The 22,876-nt window shown below is 42.7% G+C and overlaps 1 pseudogene; it reads left to right on the top strand.

Annotated features, from left to right (window-relative positions):
• Window positions 1–1,937: 1,937 nt before the first annotated feature.
• Window positions 1,938–22,485, top strand: LOC137943697 (calnexin homolog; annotated as a pseudogene).
• The last annotated feature ends 391 nt before the right edge of the window (window positions 22,486–22,876 follow it).

The raw sequence follows: 22,876 nt of genomic DNA, 5'->3' as shown, positions 1-22,876 counted from the left end.
AAGTCTGTCGGACCAAGTAATTCCACTTCCAATCTAACCGCCTCAGTCATTCCAGCTTTAAAAATCTGAACATGTAGGTGAGGAGGAACAAATTCACTGGCTTGGGCCAGCCTTTCTTGCAACGTTTTTTGGTAAACTTCTAAGGTGTCAGTCTGTTTAAGGTTAATTAATTCCCCCACTGGATTGCTGCTAGCTAAAGGTCCAAACCTCATCTGGAAAGCATGTTTAAAGTGTAGCCAATCCTAAGTGGAATGGACATTTCGGTAGTGATGGAACCACATGAGCGCTTCATCGAGCAGGTGGTAGGTGGCCAATGTAACCTTGTCCATATCCACCGTTTGTTGATGATGGAAAAATTATTCACATTTCATGAACAAAAGTAAAGGATCTTTAGAGCCATCATATATAGGAAAGTTGAGTTTAAAGTACCTGGGAACCGCGGTTGGTCCTTGTGCGTGAGTAGCCATGGGAACAGGTTGTTGGTGCAGTGGTGGGTTTGGTGGTGGAGTGAACTGTGGATGATGTACTGGTTGTGGTTGAAAGTTGGTGGCTAGTGGTGGCTTTGGTGATTGAATTGCAGCAAGTTGTCGGATGACTGTTTGTAGAGATGATTCCAGCATGTGCAATGTATTATGGATGTTAGAAATTGGTACCTTGAATAGTGGATCGTTGTTGAAGTTCTGAAAGTACTTGACATATGTCCTCTAGAGAAGAGGAGTCACCGAGGGTGGACCTTTCTGATACTACGTTGTTAGGATCCACACGAGCCATGGATCTTGTCACCCTCCTCTCTTCTCTTCCTTCCATTGCCTTGCTTGACGTTGAGATAGAATGACAGAATGATGAAGACTGAATTTCGGAAAAGGGAATTTTGGAAAGGAATTGGGGAAAAAAGGAGAGAGCTTGAAGGAGCTCTCGACCTGTTTACTAATTTACTCTAGGCTAAAGTAGACTCAATTGCTAACTTTCATTACCCTAGCCGTTCCCTTAAATAGGGTTGAGGACGCCCAAAAAAATTCAGACCCCTTGGGTCGATGGTTCAAACTAATAAATGCTAAAACAAACCAAACCAAATTCAATTACATGAAAATTGAAAATCACATTAATTAATTCCTACGCCTGCTGGTAACTCGTGATGCTATAGAGTCCATAACATACTACAACAGCTGGCGGTTTCAGGTACTTTTTACAGCAGTAAGAGTCCATTTAAAACAGTTGTGTTAATTTTTTTGGATAAATTGTATGGTGCTCGACCATTGTTTGTCATAATTCTTCAACCTGGTGTGCCTTTTGGTGATGAAAATTTGAAGAAACTATTTGGTGGGTATGGAAACATTACATGCGCTGTACTAATGAGAGAAGGGGATGTGAAATCCAAATGTTTTTGATTTGTTACCTTTGAGAATGCAGAAGTATGCAGTAGTGTTGTATATAATGATAAGAATGCATGCGTGTTAAATGATGATGCTATTCGAGCTCAACCTATTGTTGGGTATGTGGAGAAAGAGGAATCAGTGCTACATGTTTCTGCTATTAGAAGTGCCTCAGTTGAGACAGCAGAAATAAAGTCTACTTTTGTTGAAGATGTCAAACCTGCAGTAGAACCTGAAATTGAATTTGGCAATTTTTTTGTTGAGTTAGAATGCAAAGATGATGTTGCATATTGTGAAGGTTTGCAAGTTTGTTCTATTATTGAGGTGAAATCAAGTGTTGAAGTTTTGACAACAGATCAGACTCGGCAATTTTCTACAGCACCAAAAGGAGAACCGCTGGAAGCTACCATACGATATGCCGAAGAATACGCTGATATAATTGTCATGATGCACTTTGACAGTGGTGCCGTCAGAAGAGCTGCATAAACAGCAGGTTTTCCTATTATTATTGTTGGGGATGGTCAAGACCAGCACCCTCCTCAGGTTCTATTGGCTGTGTATATGATGCCCAATGAGTTTGACAATGAATCTTCCTACAACATCATGTTGGGACCATATAAATGTGGGCCCAATAACAAGGTGCATTTCATCCTCAAGCATATGAATCCAACGATGGGAGAGTTTGTTGCACATCACCTTAGATTTCCCCCTGCTGTTCCATCTGATAAGCTAACCCATGTTTACACTACAATACTGAAACCTGACAATGGATTGTGGATTCTTGTAGAAGGGGAGGGATAGAAAACAATCAATTTTCTATCAGCTGCTGATTTTGAGCCTCTACTTATCCCACCTAAGACAATACAAGATCTAGATGATAAGATACCTGAGGATGGGATGAGAGAGCTAAGATTCCAGATTCTAAAGCTATAAAGCCTGACGAGTGGGATAAAGAGGCCCCAATTGAAATTGAAGATGAGGAGGCAGAGCAACCAGACGGATTTGTGGATGGTGAACCAGAAAAGATTGATGACCCTAAAGCTAAGAAGGCCGAAGATTCAGAGGCTGATGAGGATGGTGAATGGGAGGAATCAATGATTGATAATCCCAAGTGTGAGTTTGATCCTGGCTATGGTAAGTGGAAAAGACCTATGAAGATAAACCCAGTTTACAAGGGTAAATGGCATGCACAATTGATTGCTAACCCTCACAATAAAGGTATCTGGCAGCCAAGGCAGATTCCTAACCATGAATACTTCGAGCTTGATAGAACTGACTTTGGACCCATTGCAGCTATTGGAATTGAGATATGGACGATGGAGGATGAGGTAATTTTTGCCATTATTTTGATAGCTAGGGATGAGGTGACTGCGTAATCTGTCAGGGTGACTGCATGGAAACCTAAGTTTGAATTGGAGAAGGAAATGCAGCTGGAAGAGGAAGTTGCAGCATCTGGTGGACATTCTAGTGTTCCTACGAAGGTCTTTGATGTGCTCCACCGGATTGTAAATATTCCTTTCCTCGTAGCATATAAGTTCAAGATGAAATTGAGAAGGAAGATGCTTCAGCCCCACAACCAAGGAGGTCTAGAAGGGAAACATTAAACTACAAGTGGGAGATCCAAAATTTTGACAAGAGTTGGTTACATCGTTTAAAAAAAAATTGTTTATCTGGGTGGATACTCTAGTTTTGTAGCCCAGAGGGCTGACACAAAACCGCGGTTGTGTTATGGACTCCATAGCATCACGAGTTATCCATAGGCATAGGAATTAAATTATGTCAATTTACTTTTCATGTAATTTCAATTCGGTTTGGTTTACTTTATTTGGTTTGGTTTAATTTGGGTTGGTTCATTGTAATGTGGCGTGAACCACTTGACCTAATGGGTCATCTTTGTATTTTCGTCCTCAACCCTATTTAGGGGGACGTGAAGGAAAAGAGAGGCAAGTATTGAGAAAATTATATTTTACAGGTCTGATTCTCCCTCAGAGGTCAAGGTCGGATTCTCCCTTTGAGGTCCAAGGTTGAGCTTCCTCCAAAGTTCCTTCATTCTAAATTGAGTTCCACCATTACTCGTTCAAGAAACAAGGTTTCTCTTCCAATGTCAAGATCATCCATGGAGGGAAGAGAGGAAAGAAGGGTGACTCGATCCATGGCAAGGGAAGAACCTAACAACTTGGTATCAGACAGGTCCACCCTTGGGGATTCCTCTTCCCCTGACGATTTGAGACAGCGAGTGGAAGAAAATAGGCAAAGGACAGATAACCAGGCTCATGCCCTGGAAGAGGTGCGTCAAACAACCTCTGATTTGCGTGAAGCAATAAAATCAATGGATGCTGCCATCCAAGCTCTCCTCCGGCGACAAGAGGACTATGATACACGAGCCCAACCTCTAGCTGCCTACTCTCCACCGGCCGAACACCATCCATTCCACCCACCACCTCCCCCACAACCACCAATGCGTTAACACCATTCCCATCTGGGGCCTACCGTTCAAGGACCAAACATTGTGCCTAGGTATTTAAAACTTGACTTTCCTATGTATGATGGGTCTAAGGACCCTTTGATTTGGTTAGCCAAGTGTGATCAGTTCTTTTACCATCAAAAAATACTTGCGGATGAGAAAGTGTATTTGGCCGCCTACCACATGCTCGATGAAGCGCTTCTATGGTACCACCAATTCCGAAATGACCAAGTGGTTCAGGATTGGGCAACTTTTAAACAGTCTTGCATGATGAGATTTGGTCCTCCTGCTAGTAGCAATCCATTGGGCGAGTTAATCAATTACAAACAAACTGGCACACTAGAGGTGTACCAAAAGACCTTCCAGGAAAGGTTAGCCCGAGCAAACCAGTTTGTTAGCCACACACAGTATGTTCATATTTTTACTGCTGGTTTGACAGAAGCTCTGCGTTTAGAAGTTGAATTACATGCTCCTACAGATTTAGACCACGCTATGAACTTAGCCAGAGCAATTGAGCACAAGCAGCGTGTTCTAAAAGAGTCACTGGTCAAAAAACCAGCTTGGCCAGGAAGGCACAATGCCTCTGCGCCAAACCATTCCTATGGACCTCCAAGATTTAGAGACAGTGCAGCCCCACGCCCAGACATTTCTAATTCAGCTCCACCTGCTCCTTATTTCAAAAAACTTACTAGACAGGAAATGGAGCAGAGAAAGGCCAAGGGCCTCTGTTTTAACTGTGATGAATAGTATGTTTTTGGTCACCACTGCAAACAATTATTCAGTATATATCTGTGGGAGGAGGGAGAAGAAATACCACAAGAGGAAGAAATTGTGGAAACTGACCAAGAAGGTCCAGAGATTTCCCTTCATGCTATGACTAGTCTACGCAGTGCAAGCACAATGCAGGTTAAAGCCCAATTACATCATTTACAGTTGCTAGCTTTAGTTGACTCGGGTAGTACACATAATTTCATCAGTCAGCAGGCGGCAGAACAACTTGGGTTAGTAGTACAGCAACAGAATGGTCTTTCTGTATCAGTAGCCAATGGAGCTAAAATTACTAGTGTAGGCATATCACCAGCCACACACTTTGATATTGAGGGATATAAATTTGTTGCAGATTTTTTGGTGATTCCACTATCAGGATTCGATTTGGTGCTAGGAATTAAATGGCTACAAGTGTTGGGACCAATACTATGGGATTTCCAAGCTCTCACCATGTCTTTTATAGAGGACCAACATCAGATTATATTGCATGGCACACAAGCACCACTCACCTGCGCACTACAGGTTGCCCAGGTCCAGTCCACAAATACATGTAAGTTATCTCACTTACTTACAGAATTTGAGGATATCTTTCAAGACCCTACTGCCTTACCGCCACTTAGGCACTGTGATCACCGTATCCGTTTGAAAACGGGGACCGAGCCGGTAGTGGTACGTCCGTATCGTTACCCTCACTTACAGAAGGATGAGATTGAAAGGCAGTGCCAGCAGATGTTAGCTCAGGGTATTATTCAGCCCAGCAGGTCTCCTTTTTCTTCACCAGTATTACTAGTCCGCAAGCATGATAAGTCCTGGAGGTTCTGTGTGGATTACCGACAACTCAATGCCCATACAATTAAAGATAAATTTCCTATTCCAGTGGTGGATGAGCTATTAGATGAGCTACATGGAGCTACTATATTTACTAAACTCGATTTGAAATCTGGCTATCATCAAATCCGAGTTCATCCATCCGATGTGGAGAAAACAGCGTTCTGCACGCATCACGGCCATTTTGAATTCCTCGTAATGCCATTTGGTCTGTCAAATGCGCCTTCCACCTTCCAGGCCCTCATGAATGAGGTATTTTCCCCTCTCTTGCGCAAATATGTATTGGTCTTTTTCGACGATATTTTGGTCTATAGCAACAGCTGGGAAGAACATCTTCAGCACCTTCACCAGGTATTTTCTCTTATACACTCCCATCATTTGGTTTTAAATCGGTCAAAATGTTCTATGGGCACATCCGAAGTGGCATATTTGGGCCACGTTATTTCAGCATCAGGGGTGAAGGTAGACCAGAGTAAGATACAAGCGGTCACAGATTGGCCAATTCCTACATCTATTACAGCCTTAAGAGGATTTTTGGGCCTAGCTGGATATTATAGAAAATTTATTCGTAGCTATGGCCAGCTTGCAGCTCCGCTCAACAATCTCCTCAAGAAAAATGCTTTTACCTGGTCAGAGACAGCAGCTCATTCCTTTCAGCAATTGAAAGACGCCTTATCATCAGCCCCAGTTTTGAAGCTTCCCGACTTTGAGGAGTCCTTTGTAGTGGAATGTGATGCTTCAGGGGGCGGTATTGGCGCAGTGTTGCACCAACAGGGCCACCCGATTGCTTATTTTAGCCGTCAACTGGGCCAACACCACCACAAGTTGGCAGCTTATGAGAGGGAATTGATTGGATTGGCGAAAGCTATACAACATTGGCGCCCTTATCTTTGGGGACGTTCTTTTTTGATTCGCACTGATCATTGCAGCCTCAAGTATCTTCTTGAGCAGCGTCTCACTACTTCACCACAACAGCATTGGTTAAGTAAGCTTATGGGGTTTCACTTTTCTGTCGAGTATAAACCGGGAAGTTTGAATGTAGGGGCTGATGCCTTATCTCGCCGGGACGTTCCAGAGCCGCAATTAAACGCCATCAGTCAGCCCAGAGCTCTCTTGTTGGATTCTATACAGGAAGAGGCACAACAACACCCAGATATTATCTCCTTATGCCAGGATATCCAGCAGGGCACAGCGGCACCCCATTGGACAGTTCAGGACAATCTCGTCCTCTACAAAAACAGAATTTTTCTCCACCACACATCCCCTCTGATTAACAGCATTTTGGCCTCCTTCCATGACAGTACACATGAAGGCCGACAGAAAACATATTTTCGAATTAGTAGGGAATTTTAATGGAGGGGCATGAAGCGCAGTATAGCTGATTATGTGGCGGCTTGTCAGACTTGTCAACGGAATAAAGCTGAAACATTAAGTCCAGCGGGGTTGCTCCAACCACTTCAGCTTCCGTCACAGGTCTGGTCTGATATTTCTATGGACTTCATAGATGGACTTCCCTCTTCGTCAGGTAAATCTATTATCCTTGTAGTGGTGGATCGTTTCTCTAAATATGGGCATTTCATTCCTCTAGCACATCCTACACTGCACCGCGGGTCGCTCAACTTTTTATGGATAACATTGTACGATTACATGGGATGCCTAATTCAATTACCAGTGATAGGGATGCAATCTTTACAAGTTCCTTCTGGAAAGAACTCTTCAAGTTACAAGGCACAACGTTAGCCTTTTCTTCAGCCTACCATCCACAGACTGATGGTCAGACAGAGGTCGTCAATAGAACCATTGAAATGTATCTCCGCTGTTTCGTGGGGGACTCACCTAAGAGGTGGGTTAAGTGGCTCGCCTGGGCTGAGTTCTGTTACAACACCTCCTACCACAGCGCACTCGGCACAACCCCATTCAAGGTGGTATATGGTAGAGAACCTCCCCGTCTTTTAGCCTATGAACCAGGGTCCTCTAAAGTCGCAACTTTAGACCAAGCATTGGCTGAAAGAGACTCATTCATCACTGAGGTGCGCACTCATCTACAGAAAGCACAAATCGTTGACAGCCTCCAAACGTCACAAGCTCTCTCCAAAATATTATGGTCCCTTTCAGGTGATGGACTGCATTGGGACAGTGGCCTACAGATTGCAGCTCCCGCCAGAGGCCAGAATTCACAACGTCTTTCATGTCTCACAATTAAAGGCCTTCCACGGTGATTCGCCCTTGCTGCACACCCCGCTGCCACCACTCCATGAGGGACGTGTACTTTCTACCCCGGCACAGGTATTACAAACTCGCCGTATACAGGGTGATTGGGAGATCTTAGTGCAATGGGCAGATGCCGACCCCAGTGACACGACATGGGAGCCATTAGCGGCGTTTCGCACCCTCTACCCATACTTTGAGCTTGAGGACAAGCTCTTTCTCCAAGGGAGGGGGGGGGGGGGGGGTGATGTTATGGACTCCATAGCATCACGAGTTATCCATAGGCATAGGAATTAAATTATGTCAATTTACTTTTCATGTAATTTCAATTCGGTTTGGTTTACTTTATTTGGTTTGGTTTAATTTGGGTTGGTTCATTGTAATGTGGCGTGAACCACTTGACCTAATGGGTCATCTTTGTATTTTCGTCCTCAACCCCATTTAGGGGGACGTGAAGGAAAAGAGAGGCAAGTATTGAGAAAATTATATTTTACAGGTCTGATTCTCCCTCAAAGGTCAAGGTCGGATTCTCCCTTTGAGGTCCAAGGTTGAGCTTCCTCCAAAGCTCCTTCATTCTAAATTGAGTTCCACCATTACTCGTTCAAGAAACAAGGTTTCTCTTCCAACGTCAAAATCATCCATGGAGGGAAGAGAGGAAAGAAGGGTGACTCGATCCATGGCAAGGGAAGAACCTAACAGGTTGACACTTGTGAATCGATGGAGACATCGACACAAGCAAGTAGACCTACCTTCAAGCTTGAGGACAAGCTCGTTCTTCCAGGGGGTGTAATGTAATGGACACAATAACGTTATTATTTTAATTTTTTCTTTAATTTACTTTATTTATTTCAGTTTTAGCCAATAGGGGTATTTTTGGAATATTTTATTTATAGGGGTATTTTTGGAATATTTTATCTTAAACCCTAACAGGGTGAACCCTATTTAAGGGGTAAGAGTAATGAGAAAAAAAAGCATTGATTTTAGGTTAATTTTAGGTTTAATAGGCTTGGAGCTCTCCTTACGAGTTCTACGGTTTTCAAGCTTCCCTATGGCTTGATCTTCGCCTTCCTTTTCTTCCTCCCTACGAATCCTTGTCTCGGATTTGGGACCATAAAATGGATTTGTCCAAAAATGAATTTTCATTTAAGACAAAATTAGTTACCCCATCTGAGTTTACAAGGTTGCAAAGCCTCAATAAGCCAGACAAAGCAAGTTTTAATGAGTTTGATTTTTTGAAGAAAATTCAACCTTTGAAACTTTCGGACATCATGTCTGAGGAACCCTCACTACGCCCTCAAAATGTGGACAACGTTTGTTCAAAAATTGAATCTAATCAAATCATTCAATTCAAAAGATGGAATGAACAAATCGGATAAGGGATGAACACTCCCTTCCTCACAACCGAATGCAGATATAATTGGAATCAAGTGAAACGAAGTCAAGAAATAGAAAAAATATGTGTCCATACTTTATTCTTATGGATTCATAAAGGAGATTATGCTTCACTCCACCAATTTATTGGTTTTGGAGAAGTTGCCAAAAGAAATTATGGAGGCTTGCAAAAGTTTTATCTGCATAACAAAAAGTAAAGGAATTCGAATTAATTTCGTTTCCTACATTACTGAAATTATTGATAATATCAAGATGTTTCCAAGCATTTCTGTCATGACTCTTGAAGCTATCAAAGAAGGTGAAGCAGCACATGAATATGATCCCAAACATATTTCAAAGGCAAAACCATGCCCTGAAGCAATCTGGCCAAACAGACATATACAAGGGCTCAAGTTTTTGACATAGTTCATACAACAATTGGTTCAGAAAAGGAAAAGCTTTATTTATAAGAGATCCATCCAACTAACTATTGTTGCAAAGAGCTATAAGGAGACTCCTGCACCTATTCAAAAAAGTCTCGAAGAAACGCTAAAGAAACTACACAACGGAAATATTCCCTTAAGCAAAACTACAAAAGAAGGTTTATACAAGATGGTTCAGAAATTGTTTCCAAAATAACACAGCTGTCAACTGTGCACAAAAAGGAAGATGTCAGAAGAACTCTGACCACCCAAAAAGACAAGATTCAGTTACCTCAGCAAGGTGACATCACACGAAGCAAAAGTCATTGCAACCCCTACTCTCGACTCATAAAGGTAATAATGCAAGGGTGGAAATGAAAAAACAAAAGGACAAAAGATACACTTTGTCTTTAAACACAAACCCTTCGATTAAGGGTAAAAGAGGAAGAAAAGAAGAATCTCTCAACTATAAATTCAAAGTTCCAACAAAGTTGAAGGCATTCAAAAAATCACTCTGAGTTTTCTGAGAAGAAGAAGGCGGTCTGAGATAGAAGGCGATTTCCAACGAGCATCCTCCAACATAGTTCTTAAAGCACGGTATGTGAAAAACAACCATAATGGTTGAGTAGTAAAGAGGGAGCCGACCAGTAGCACGGTCGGTAACTTCGGGAGTTATGTAGTATGTATTTATCTTTTGAAACAATATTTCAATTTTCCACATGTATGTAATATTTAAATTTTTGTAGTGTTTGTTTCTTACTATTGATTTTCCGCATATATATATATATATCCACAGTAAATGTTTTTACTATTCAAAATTATTGTTCAAAATTTACTGTTCATGTTTACTGTTCACTCGTAATAGTAATAGGATCGAAATTGTGCCTAATAGGATCCAAGCTAGGTACTTTGTAAAAGTCGGCTACGCTCTTAGGTAGAAAACAAAATGGAGCTACGCTCTACCCTGTTGAAGTAACCATGGAGCTACATCGGTTGACATGTACGGCTTGGGGACCTTTGAAAATCGTGAGGTTGTATAACAATTTAGCCCACGTGGTGTTAAGCTGGTAGGAATAGGGTCACACCCCGAATAGTACTGAGTAACAACAGAAGTCATGTTGGGCCTATTAGAGACTAATATGTGTTTAGGAGAGTATCTAGTGTTGTAACACTGATAGATTGAGTCTCGTGTTATACCGACTAGAATATCTGAGGCTGCAGGGCTACTGGTCCAAAGAGACTCACTCACCAAAAGGGTCATTGCCACTAGTTTAACAATTCCATGTAACAGTTTCTCAATAAATCAGCAAGTGGTGTTAAAATGATTTATTACTCATCGCAATCTATTACTAGGTTAGATGTCAAATCTGTAATTGTTTGATCTCTCTAACCTCTGAAGCAATTGAGATTTGATGATTTGCTGTGTCAGAAATTATTAGATCTTGCGAAGATCGCTGGACTAAATTAAATGCAGCCACCTGTGCTTGTGTTGTTTAGCTTCATCGATCTCTCTAATTCTTAAGGCTGCTGCTAGATTAAACCTTTAGTGCTTGTCTTGGATTGTGTAGTAGTTAGGGTTAATTGGATTGTTTGTTTTCTAATTAACTACAAAAAGAGAGATAGGGAGATAGTTCTAACAGTGAATATTCAAGTGTAAATTGATATATGCTTGCTTCGATGATCAGTTGTGAAATTCCGATAGTGGATGTTGACTTAGACCAAGTTTTGTTCTTTTTTGATTGATTTTGATTCTTTTAATTTGAATTGTTTCTAAGTTGTTTTTCTTAAAAGTGTTTTCATTATACTCAACCCCCCCTCCCATCGTCCTTGTTCATGGAGCATAAAAGTAGACTAATCACTTTTCGTGGGATCGATCCTTACTCGCACTACTACATATATTTTTAGGAGTGTAGGTTTTATTTTTTGTTGCCTGCGATAGCACACCCAATTTTGGCACCGTTGTCGAGGAGTGCTTCTTGTGATCATTATTTCGTTCTTGAAATTTTTGAAAAAAAATTGTTAGTTTTTCCATGTTATGGTTTTGGCATAATTCTAACACCAAAGCCAAATTCCATCGTTTTCTAGGGTTTTTAGAATTTTTTTTTTCGTTATTCTAGATTTTTCCTTATCTGTTTTTCATGTTTTATTGGACTTCCCTTGATTGTTTATGACTGTATCTCGATCTTCTAATCAAGGTGATTTGCAGTGCGATCCAGAAATAAAGAGAACTTTGCAAAAGTTAAGGAGAGAAACTCGGAGGAATTCTGAAGAAAACAATCTAGATCTTGATTCCCCATTTGATAGCGAACCTGATTTAGAGGAGGAGGAGGTCATGGCTGGAAATCAAACTTTGAAAGAGCTTGAATCCCCTTATTTGAATCAACAATCCTTACGCACAACGCTCCCTACATTAGATGCTACTACTATATTTGAATTAAAATCTGGACTAATACATCTCTTGCCCACTTTTCATGGTCTTGTAGGTGAAGATTGTTATGGACTCCATAGCATCACGAGTTATCCATAGGCATAGGAATTAAATTATGTCAATTTAATTTTCATGTAATTTCAATTCGATTTGGTTTACTTTAATTGGTTTGGTTTAATTTGGGTTGGTTCAGTGTAATGTGGCGTGAACCACTTGACCTAATGGGTCATCTTTGTATTTTCGTCCTCAACCCTATTTAGGGGGACGTGAAGGAAAAGAGAGGCAAGTATTGAGAAAATTATATTTCACAGGTCTGATTCTCCCTCAATGTCGGATTCTCCCTTTGAGGTCCAAGGTTGAGCTTCCTCCAAAGCACCTTCATTCTAAATTGAGTTCCACCATTACTCGTTCAAGAAACAAGGTTTCTCTTCCAACGTCAAGATCAACCATGGAGGGAAGAGAGGAAAGAAGGGTGACTCGATCCATGGCAAGGGAAGAACCTAACATCTTGGTATCAGACAGGTCCACCCTTGGGGATTCCTCTTCCCCTGACGATTTGAGACAATTAGTGGAAGATAATAGGCAAAGGACAGATAACCAAGCTCATGCCCTGGAAGAGGTGCGTCAAACAACCTCTGATTTACGTGAGGCAATAAAATCAATGGATGCTGCCATCCAAACTCTCCTCCGGCGACAAGAGGACTATGATACACGAGCCCAACCTCTAGCTGCCTACTCTCCACCGGCCGAACACCATCCATTCCACCCACCACCTCCCCCACAACCACCAATGCGTTAACACCATTCCCATCTGGGGCCTGTCGTTCAAGGACCAAACATTGTGCCTAGGTATTTAAAACTTGACTTTCCTATGTATGATGGGTCTAAGGATCCTTTGATTTGGTTAGCCAAGTGTGATCAGTTCTTTTACCATCAAAAAACACCCACAGATGAGAAAGTGTATTTGGCCGCCTACCACATGCTCGATGAAGAGATTCTATGGTACCACCAATTCTGAAATGACCAAGTGGTTCAGGATTGGGCAACTTTTAGACAGTCTTGCATGATGAGATTTGGTCCTCCTGCTAATAGCAATCCATTGGATGAATTAATCAATTACAAACAAACTGGAACACTATAGGTGTACCAAAAGACCTTCCAGGAAAGGTTAGCCCGAGCAAACCAGTTTGTTAGCCACACACAGTATGTTCATATTTTTACTGCTGGTTTGACAGAAGCTCTGCGTTTAGAAGTTGAATTACATGCTCCTACAGATTTAGACCACGCTATGAATTTAGCCAGAGCAATTGAGCACAAGCAGCGTGTTCTAAAGGAGTCACTGGACAGAAAACCAGCTTGGCCAGGAAGGCGCAATGCCTCTGCGCCAAACCATTCCTAGGGACCTTCAACATTTAGAGACAGTGCAACCCCACGCCCAGACATCCCTAATTCAGCTCCACCTGCTCCTTACTTCAAAAAACTTACTAGACAGGAAATGGAGCAGAGAAAGGCCAAGGGCCTTTGTTTTAACTGTGATGAACAGTATGTTTTTGGTCACCACTGCAAACTATTATTCAGTACATGTCTATGGGAGGATGGAGACGAAATACCACAAGAGGAAGAAATTCTGGAAACTGACCAAGAAGATACAGAGATTTCCCTTCATGCTATGACTGGTCTACGCAGTGCAAGCACAATACAGGTTAAAGCCCAATTACATCATTTACAGTTACTGGCTTTAGTTGACTTGGGTAGTACACATAATTTCATCAGTCAGCAGGCGGCAGAAATACTTGGGTTAGTAGTACAGCAACAGACTGGTCTTTCTGTATCAGTAGCCAATGCGGCTAAAATTACTAGTGTAGGCATACCACCAGCCGCACCCTTTGATATTGAGGGATATAAATTTGTTGCAGATTTTCTGGTGATTCCACTATCAGGATTCGATTTGGTGCTAGGAATTAAATGGCTACAATTGTTGGGACCAATACTATGGGATTTCCAAGCTCTGACCATGTCTTTTATAGAGGACCAACATCAGATTATATTGAATGGCACACAAACACCACTCACCTGCGCACTACAGGTTGCCCAGGTCCAGTCCACAAATACATGCCAGTTATCTTACTTACTTACAGAATTTGAGGATATCTTTCAAGACCCTACTGCCTTACCGCCACTTAGGCACTCTGATCACCGTATCCATTTGAAAATGGGGACCGAACCAGTAGTGGTACGTCTGTATCATTACCCTCACTTACAGAAGGATGAGATTGAAAGGCAGTGCCAGCAGATGTTAGCACAGGGTATTATTCAGCCCAGCAGGTCTCCTTTTTCTTCACCGGTATTACTAGTCCGCAAGCATGATAAGTCATGGAGGTTCTGTGTGGATTACCGACAACTCAATGCCCATACAAATAAAGATAAATTTCCTATTCCAGTGGTGGACGAGCTGTTAGATGAGCTACATGGCGCTACTATATTTACTAAACTCGATTTGAAATCTGGCTATCATCAAATCCGAGTTCATCCATCAGATGTGGAGAAAACAGCATTCCGCACATATCACGGCCATTTTGAATTCCTCGTAACTCAATTTGGTCTGTCAAATGCGCCTTCCACCTTCCAGGCCCTCATGAATGAGGTATTTTCCCCTCTTGCGAAAATATGTATTGGTCTTTTTCGACGATATTTTGGTCTATAGCAACAGCTGGGAAGAACATCTTCAGCACCTTCACCAGGTATTTTCTCTTATACGCTCACATCATTTGGTTTTAAATCGCTCAAAATGTTCTATGGGTACATCGGAAGTGGCATATTTGGGCCACGTTATTTCAGCATCAGGGGTGTAGGTAGACCAAAGTAAGATACAAGCGGTCACAGATTGGCCTATTCCTACATCTATTACAGCCTTAAGAGGATTTTTGGGTCCAGCTGGATATTATAGAAAATTTATTCGTAGCTATGGCTAGCTTGCAGCTCCGCTCAACAATCTCCTCAAGAAAAATGTTTTTACCTGGTCAGAGATAGGAGCTCATTCCTTTCAGCAATTGAAAGACGCCGTATCATCAGCCCCAGTTTTGCAGCTCCCCGACTTTGAGGAGTCCTTTGTAGTGGAATGTGATGCTTCAGGGGGCGGTATTGGCGCAGTGTTGCACCAACAGAGCCACCCGATTGCTTATTTTAGTCGTCAACTGGGCCAACACCACCACAAGTTGGCAGCTTATAAGAGGGAATTGATTGGATTGGCGAAAGCTATACAGCATTGGCGCCCTTATCTTTGGGGACGTTCTTTTTTTATTAGCACTGATCATTGCAGCCTCAAGTATCTTCTTGAGTAGTGTCTCACTACTTCACCACAACAGCATTGGTTAAGTAAGCTTATGAGGTTTGACTTTTTTGTCGAGTATAAACCGAGAAGTTTGAATGTAGGGGTTGATGCCTTATCACGCAGGGACGTTCCAGAGCCGCAATTAAACGCCATCAGTCAGCCTAGAGCTCTCTTGTTGGATTCTATACAGGAAGAGGCACAACAGTACCCAGATATTATCTCCTTATGCAAGGATATCCAGCAGGGCACAATGGCACCACATTGGACGGTTCAGGACAATCTCGTCCTCTACAAAAACAGATTTTTTCTACACCACACATCCCCTCTAATTAACAACATTTTGGCCTCCTTCCATGACAGTACACATGAGGGCCAACAGAAAACATATTTTCGAATCAGTAGGGAATTTTATTGGAGGGGCATGAAGCGCAGTATAGCTGATTATGTGGCGGCTTGTCAAGATTTGTCAATGGAATAAAGCTGAAACATTAAGTCCAGCAGGGTTGCTCCAACCACTTCAGCTTCCGTCACAGGTCTGGTCTGATATTTCTATGGACTTCATAGATGGACTTCCCTCTTCGTCAGGTAAATCTGTTATCCTGGTAGTGGTGGATCGTTTATCTAAATATGGGCATTTCATTCCTCTGGCACATCCTTACACTGCAATGCAGGTTGCTCAATTTTTTATGGATAACATTGTACGATTACATGGGATTCCTAATTCAATTACCAGTGATAGGGATGCAATCTTTACAAGTACTTTCTGGAAAGAACTCTTCAAGTTGCAAGGCACAACGTTAGCCTTTTCTTCAGCATACCATCCACAGACTGATGGTCAGACAGAGGTCATCAACAAAACCATTGAAATGTATCTCCGCCGTTTCGTGGGGGACTCACCTAAGAGGTGGGTTAAGTGGCTCGCTTGGGCTGAGTTCTGTAACAACACCTCCTACCACAGTGCTCTCGACACAACCCCATTCAAGGTGGTATATGGTAGAGAACCTCCCCGTCTTTTAGCTTATGAACCAGGGGCCTCTAAAGTCGCAACTTTGGGCCAAGCATTGGCTGAAAGAGACACATTCATCACAGAGGTGCACACTCATCTACAGAAGGCACAAAATTCTTTGAAACAATATTATGACAAGAAGCACCGGGAAGTCTTCTTTTCTCCTGGAGATTATGTTTGGTTGTGTCTCCAACACTACAGGCAGCTGTCGTTGGCAGCCTCCAAACGACACAAGCTCTCTCCAAAATATTATAGTCCCTTTCAGGTGATGGACCACATTGGGACAGTGGCCTACAGATTGCAGCTTCCGCCAGAGGCCAGAATTCACAACGTCTTTCTTGTCTCACAATTAAAGGCCTTCCACAGTGATCCGCCCTTGCTGCACACCCCGCTGCCACCACTCCATGAGGGACATGTACTTTCTTCCCCGGCACAGGTATTACAAACTCGTCGTATTCAGGGTGATTGGGAGATCTTAGTGAAATGGGCTGATGTTGATCCCAGTGACACGACTTGGGAGCCATTAGCGGCGTTTCGCACCCTCTACCCATACTTTGAGCTTGAGGACAAGCTCTTTCTCCGGGGGGGGTGGGGGGGGTGATGTTATGGACTCCATAGCATCACGAGTTATCCATAGGCATAGGAATTAAATTATGTTAATTTACTTTTCATGTAATTTCAATTTGGTTTGATTTAATTTGGGTTGGTTCAGTGTAATGTGGAGTGAACCACTTGACCTAATGGGTCATCTTTGTATTTTCGTCCTCAACCCTATTTAGGGGGACGTGAAGGAAAAGAGAGGCAAGTATTGAGAAAATTATATTTTACAGGTCTGATTCTCCCTCAGAGGTCAAGGTCGGATTCTCCCTTTGAGGTCCAAGGTTGAGCTTCCTCCAAAGCTCCTTCATTCTAAATTGAGTTGCGCCATTACTCGTTCAAGAAACAAGGTTTCTCTTCCAACGTCAAGATCAACCATGGAGGGAAGAGAGGAAAGAAGGGTGACTCGATCCATGGCAAGGGAAGAACCTAACAAAGATCCTCAAAAGCATCTAAAGGAGTTTCGTGTGGTATGCAATAGTATGAAACCCATGGGGGTGACTAAAGAGCAAATTAAATTATGAGTCTTTCCATTTTCTTCTAAGGATTCGGCTAAGGATTGGCTCTATTATCAACCTTCCGGGAGTATTACCACATGGGACGAGTTGAAGAGATTTTTTTTGGAGAAATATTTCCCAGGTTAAAGGGCGGCCAACATTCAGAAAGAAATCTGTGGTGCAAGGCAGCATAATGGAGAGTCCCTACACGAATATTGGGAACGTTTCAAGAAATTATGTGCAAGTTGCCCTCGTCATCAGATTAGCGAGCAACTTCCTATCCAGAATTTCTATGCTGACCTTCTACCCACAGATAAGAACATGATTGATGCTGCTAGTGGTGGAGCTTTGGTGGATAAAACTCCCTAGGCCGTGAGAAACTTGATTGCAAATATGGCTGCCAATTCTCAAAAATTTTGCACTAGGCTTGACCTTCCATCTAAGAATGTTAATGTTAGGTTGTTCCCTTGCCATGGATCGAGTCACCCTTCTTTCCTCTCTTCCCTCCATGGATGATCTTGACGTTGGAAGAGAATTCTTGTTTCTTGAACGAGTAATGGTGGAACTCAATTAGAATGAAGGAGCTTTGGAGGAAGCTCAACCTTGGACCTCAAAGGGAGAAATCCGACCTAGACCTCTGAGGAAGAATCTGACCTGTAAAATATAATTTTCTCAATACTTGCCTCTCTTCTCCTTCACGTCCCCCTAAATAGGGTTGAGGTGGAAAATACAAAGATGACCCATAGGTCAAATGGTTCATGCCACATTACACTGAACAACCCAAAGTAAACCAAACCGAATTGAAATTACATGAAAGTAAATTGACATAATTTAATTCCTATGCCTATGGATAACTCATGATGCTATGGAGTCCATAACATCACCCCCCCCCCCCCCCTCCCCCCCCCCCCCCCCCCCCCCCCCCCGGAGAAAGAGCTTGTCCTCAAGCTCAAAGTATGGGTAGAGGGTGCGAAACGCCGCTAATGGCTCCAATGTCGTGTCACTGGGTCAGCATCTGCCCATTACACTAAGATCTTCCAATCACCCTGAATACGACGAGTTTGTAAAACCTGTGCCAGGGTAGAAAGTACACGTCCCTCGGGGCAGCGGGGTGTACAACAAAGGCGAATCACCTTGGAAGGCCTTTAATTGTGAGACATGAAAGACGTTGTAAATTTTGGCCTCTGGCGGAAGCTGCAATCTGTAGGCCACTATCCCAATGCGGTCCATCACCTGAAAGGGACCATAATATTTAGGAGAGTGCTTGTGACGTTTGGAGGCTGTCAACGACAACTGCCTGTAGTGTTGGAGACGCAACCAAACATAATCTCTAAGAGAAAAGAAGACTTCCCGGTGCTTCTTGTCATAATATTTTTCATAGAATGTTGTGCCTCCTGTAGATGAGTGCACACCTCAGTGATGAATGTGTCTCTTTAAGCTAATGCTTGGTCCAAAGTGGCGACTTTAGAGGCCCCTAGTTCATGGGCTAAAAGACGGAGAGGTTCTCTACCATATACCACCTTGAATGGGGTTGTGCCAAGTGCGTTGTGGAAGGAGGTGTTGTAACAGAACTCAGCCTAGGTGAGCCACTTAACCCACCTCTTAGGTGAGTCCCCCACGAAATAGCGAAGATAAATTTCAATGGTTCTGTTGACGACCTCTGTCTGACCATCAGTCTGCGGATGGTAGGCTGAAGAAAAGGCTAACGTTGTGCCCTGTAACTTGAAGAGTTTTTTTCTAGAAGGTACTTGTATAGATTGTATCCCTACCACTGGTAATTGAATTAGGCATCCCATGTAAGCAGACAATGTTATCCATAAAAAGTTGAGCGACCTGAGTTGCAGTGTAAGGATGCGCCAGAGGAATGAAATGCCCATACTTAGAGAAACGATCCACCACTACAAGGATAACAGATTTACTCGACGAAGAGGGAAGTCCATAGAAATATCAGACCAGACCTGTGACGGAAGCTGAAGTGGTTGGAGCAACCCAGCTAGATTTAATGTTTTAGCTTTATTCCGTTGACAAGTCTGACAAGCTGCTACATAATCAACTATACTGCGTTTCATGCCCCTCCAATAAAATTCCCTACTGATCCGGAAGTATATTTTTTGTCGGCCCTCATGTGTACTGTCATGGAAGGAGGCTAAAATGCTGTTAATCAGAGGGGATGTGTGGTGTAGAAAAATTTTGTTTTCTTAGAGGACAAGATTGTCCTGAACCCTCCAATGTGGTGCCGCTGTCCCCTACTAGATGTCCTGGCATAAGGAGATAATATCCGGGTACTGTTGTGCCTCTTCCCGTATAGAATCCAACAGGAGAGCTCTAGGCTAACTGATGGCATTTAATTGCGGCTCTGGAACGTCCCGGCAAGATAAGGCATCAGCCCCTACATTCAAACTTCCCGGTTTATACTCGATAGAAAAGTCAAACCCCATAAGCTTACTTAACCAATGCTATTGTGGTGAAGTAGTGAGACGCTACTCAAGAAGATACTTGAGGCTGCAATAATCAGTCCGAATAAAAAAAGAACGTCCCCATAGATAAGGGCGCCAATGTTGTATAGCTTTCACTAATCTGATCAATTCCCTCTCATAAGCTGCCAACTTGTGATGGTGTTGGCCCAGTTGACGGCTAAAATAAGTAATCAGGTGGCCCTGTTGGTGCAACACTGCGCCAATACCACCCCCTGAAGCATCACATTCCACTACAAACAACTCCTCAAAGTTGGGGAGCTACAAAACTGGGGCTGATGATAAGGCATCTTTCAATTGCTGAAAGGAATGAGCTGCTATCTCTGACCAGGTAAAAGCATTTTTCTTGAGGAGATTGTTGAGCGGAGCTGCAAGCTGGCCATAGCTACGAATAAATTTTTTGTAATATCCAGCTAGGCCCAAAAATCCTCTTAAGGCTATAATAGATGTAGGAATAGGCCGATCTGTGACCGCCTATATCTTACTCTGGTCTACCTTCACCCCTGCTACTGAAATAACGTGGCCGCAATATGCCACTTCTGATGTGCCCATAGAACATTTTGACCGATTTAAAACCAAATGATGTGAACGTATAAGAGAAAATACCAGGTGAAGGTGCTGAAGATGTTCTTCTCAGCTGTTTCTATAGACCAAAATATCATCGAAAAATACCAATACATAATTTCTCAAGAGAGAGGAAAATACCTCATTCATGAGGGTCTAGAAGGTGGAAGGCGCATTTGACAGACCAAATGGCATTACAAGGAATTCAAAATGGCCGTGATGCATACAGAACGTTGTTTTCTCCACATCTGATGGATGAACTCGAATTTGATGATAGCAGATTTCAAATCGATTTTAGTAAAAATAGTAGCTCCATGTTGCTCGTCTAACAGCTCATCCACCACTGGAATAGGAATTTTATCTTTGACTTATCATGCTTGCGGACTAGTAATACCGGTGAAGAAAAAGGAGACCTGTCGGGCTGAATAATACCCTGTGCTAACATCTGCTAGCACTGCCTTTCAATCTCATCCTTCTGTAAGTGAGGGTAATGATAGGGACGCACCACTACCGGCTCGGTACCCATTTTCAAACGGATACGGTGATCTCAGTGCCTAAGTGGCAGTAAGGTAGTAGGGTCTTGAAAGATATCTTCAAATTCTATATGTAAGTGAGATAACTTACATGTGTTTGTGGACTGGACCTGGGCAACCTGTAGTGCGCAGGTGAGTGGTACTTTTGTGCCATGCAATATAATCTGATGTTAGTCCTCTATAAAAGACATGGTCAGAGCTTGGAAATCCCATAGTATTGGTCCCAACAATTGTAGCCATTTAATTCCTAGCACCAAATCGAATCCTGATAGTGGAATCACCAAAAAATCTGCAATAAATGCATATCCCTCAATATCAAAGTGTGTGGATGGTGATATGCCTACACTAGTAATTTTAGCCCCATTGGCTACTGATACAGAGAGACCAGTCTATTGTTGTACTACTAACCCAAGTTGTTCTGCCACCTGTTGACAGATGAAATTATGTGTACTACCCGAGTCAACTAAAGCCAGTAACTGTAAATGATGTAATTGGGCTTTAACCTACATTGTGCTTGCACTGCGTAAACCGGTCATAGCATGAAGGGAAATCTCTGGACCTTCTTGGTCAGTTTCCACAATTTTCTCCTCTGGTGGAATTTCTTCTCCATCCTCCCACAGACATATACTGAATAATCATTTGCAGTGATGTCCAATGACATACTGTTCATCACAGTTAAAACAAAGGCCCTTGGCCTTTCTCTGGTTCATTTCCTGTCTAGTAAGTTTTTTGAAGTAAGGAGTAGGTGGAGCCGAATTAGAGATGTTTGGGTGTGGGGCTGCACTGTCTCTAAATCTTGGAGGTCCATAGGAAGGGTTTGGCGCTGAGTGCCTCCCTGGCCAAGTTGGTTTTCTGACCAGTGACTCCTTTAGAACACGCTGCTTGTACTCAATTGCCCTGGCTAAATTCATAGTGTGGTCTAAATCTGTAGGAGCATGTAATTCAACTTTTAATCGTAGAGCTTCTGTCAAACCAGCAGTAAAAATATGAACATACTGTGTGTGGCTAACAAACTGGTTTGCTCGGGCTAACATTTCCTGGAAGGTTCTTTGGTACACCTCTAGTGTTCCAGTTTGTTTGTAATTGATTAATTCTCCTAATGGATTTCTACTAGCTGGAGGACCAAATCCCATCATGCAAGATTGTCTAAAAGTTGTCCAATCCTGAACCACTTGGTCATTTCAGAATTGGTGGTACCATAGAAGCGCTTCATCGAGCATGTGGTAGGAGGCCAAAAACACTTTCTCATCCGCAGGTGTTTTTTGATGATAAAAGAATTGATCACACTTGGCTAACCAAATCAAAGGGTCCTTGGACTCATCATACGTAGGAAAGTCAAGTTTTAAATAACTGGGCACAGTGTTTGGTCCTTGAACAGCAGGCCCCAGATGGGGATGGTGTTGACGCATTGGTGGTTGTGGGGGAGGTGGTGGGTCGAATTGATGATGGTCGGCCAGTGGAGAGTAGGCAGCTGGTGGTTGGGCTCATGTATCATGGTCCTCTTGTCGCCGGAGGAGAGCTTGGATGGCAGCATCCATTGATTTTATTGCCTCACACAAATCAGAGGTTGTTTGACACACCTCTTCCAGGGCTTGAGCCTGATTATCTGTCCTCTGCCTAGTATCTTCCACTAACAGTCTCAAATCGTCAGGGGAAGAGGAATTCCCAAGGTGGACCTGTCTATTACCAAAATGTTAGGTTCTTCCCTTGCCATGGATCCAGTCACCCTTTGATTGATGCTGCTAGTGGAGGAGCTTTGGTGGATAAAACTCCCTAGGCTGTGAGAAACTTGATTGCAAATATGGCTGCCAATTCTCAAAAATTTTGCACTAGGCTTGACCTTCCATCTAAGAATGTTAATGTTAGGTTGTTCCCTTGCCATGGATCGAGTCACCCTTCTTTCTTCTCTTCTCTCCATGGATGATCTTGACGTTGGAAGAGAATTCTTGTTTCTTGAACGAGTAATGGTGGAACTCAATTAGAATGAAGGAGCTTTGGAGGAAGCTCAACCT

This window comes from Aristolochia californica, unplaced genomic scaffold (assembly GCF_029961685.1).
Source record: "Aristolochia californica isolate CCGP_79_NKW_82.1479 unplaced genomic scaffold, dmAriCali1.0.hap1 SCAF_11, whole genome shotgun sequence".
NCBI lineage: Eukaryota > Viridiplantae > Streptophyta > Magnoliopsida > Piperales > Aristolochiaceae > Aristolochia > Aristolochia californica.
The sequence above is the reverse complement of the archived record's forward strand: the minus strand, read 5'-3'. Positions and strand labels throughout refer to the sequence as shown.